Genomic DNA, 1937 nt, shown 5'->3' on the forward strand with positions numbered 1-1937 from the left:
TAATTCCCCCCCGCCCCCCACCCTCCTTCCCCCCACAGAAACATTCTCCTCTTCAGACATCCCCACACTCAAGCTCTTGGGATGTCAACCCCTGCAAAAAAAAAAAAAAAAATAAGGTTTACAGTACAGTTGTGTTTATATTGTTACAGGCACTTAAACAGGATTCTTTGGTCCTTCAAAGGAATTAGCCACTCTGGCTTCTATCTTGAGAAACCACAAGTCTGCACACCCAGAACACCTCCCATACTAAAAAAAAATGATAATAAATCAATTCAGATCCATTTCAGGGCAGTGCAGCTCTACCTTAGCGTAATTCTACAATCTCCCCTCACACACCCCCCACACCCTCCCCTGTTGCCTCCAGAATTCAATAAAGCCATATCGAGTCTTCCTGTAAACTTAGTCCAAGTCATCCAGATTCCATCACACTGCACCTCCCATCACAGTGTACAGCAGACAGGCCTCGTCCCAACAACCCCAGGAACAAGACACTCAAGCAAGAGTCCAGGAAGTTTCCTTTTGTTGCAGTTCTAGGAAGGTGGGTTGGGGGTTGGGTTTTTTTTGTGTGTTTTGTTGGTTTTGTTTCTTTTTTTTTTTTTTTGCCTCCCACCCTCCCCACTCCCCAAGGTAAGGAAATACCTTGGAGGACAGACCCTGAAGTTTCTCCTGGCTCAGTTACAGGGAAGCCACGTTGGGTAGGACTGATTGCAAGGTAGGAAGGGCTGCACGTGGGTGACATAGTAGTTGAAGTTTATTTCACTGACATAAGGAGCCGGCTGGTAGTAACAGGTAACGTTTGTGACCGTGGGGATGATGTTCTGCTCAGCCAGGACTCTCACAGCCAGCATGGCAATGAGGTTCAGGGTCTGCCTCCTTTCATGTCCCATAAGGCAGACTGTGCTCTCATTGACCACCCTGTGAAGGGTCATCAAATAGTCATATCTTTTGCTCTCCATCCCAACAAAGTGGCTCTGAAGGTAACACTCCAACTTCCTCTGCTGCTCACCGATGTCAGAGAAGTCTATGAAAAACCTGGAGCACATGTATCTCTGTAGTGCCTTCATATCCACTTCTGATTTGGGCTTAAACCCCCTCACCAAGAGGTTGCAGTATTTCAGAAGCCCCCCACCTCTGATCTCCTCTGGGTTCCTCGTGGCGATGACCCTGTTCCTAAGATGGTCCATTGCCTCCTCAAAGTCCCCATACATGCTCTCCCCAGTGACCGTGGGGTGGAAGTTCTCAGCCATGGGGTTCTCTGAACACTCCCCAAACAGCAGAAGCGAATCCAGGATGATCTGGAAGGAGTCCACGCTGAACTCGAACTGCCGTCTGAGAGAGTCCACGAATTTGAGTTCCACGTTCTTCCCGCTGTTGTTGGAGAGAGATATGAGGCTCCAGCGGTCGGTTTCGTTGCAGACCTTCACAAGCTTCTGCACGTACGCCTCCTTCAGAGTCATGGGGGTGATCTTGTCTTTGTTGACACCTTCTGGGAGGAAATCCAGAAGACAGTCCATGACCACATCTTTAACCAGCTGGAAGACATCTTCGCTCTTCAGATCTACACCAAAGATGAGATCTAGGTCTTTGTACCCCAAGCCACTGTCTTGATGTAGAACATGACTAGCTGCTGAGCCATTCAACCTGACATTATGGACTGCAATTCCTTTCTTCTCCAAGCGACTACGGACAACCTGAGATATAAAGAGAGTCAGTGAGAAGCAAGAAATCATTCTTGGAGCAGCCTGGTTACACCAGCAGGATTCATCCCCTGTGCTATATAGGTCACTCCAGTACAAGACAGTCAAATAAAAAGCTAATCCAACAGGAACAGGTCACTTTGGAAATCATCCAGAGCGGTGCCAGCAGCTGGGGACGGCTCTCCTTCACTTATTCCTTTGCATTAGAAAGCTCTTACCACACAGAAGCTTTTTCTGCTT

General features: G+C 48.1%; 1 pseudogene; it reads right to left on the minus strand.

Moving 5' to 3' along the window:
- Positions 1 to 671: 671 nt before the first annotated feature.
- On the minus strand, positions 672 to 1730 carry LOC104529081 (terminal nucleotidyltransferase 5A pseudogene; annotated as a pseudogene).
- Positions 1731 to 1937: the final 207 nt, after the last annotated feature.

This window comes from Antrostomus carolinensis, unplaced genomic scaffold (assembly GCF_000700745.2).
Source record: "Antrostomus carolinensis isolate BGI_N321 unplaced genomic scaffold, ASM70074v2 scaffold40588, whole genome shotgun sequence".
Taxonomy (NCBI): domain Eukaryota; kingdom Metazoa; phylum Chordata; class Aves; order Caprimulgiformes; family Caprimulgidae; genus Antrostomus; species Antrostomus carolinensis.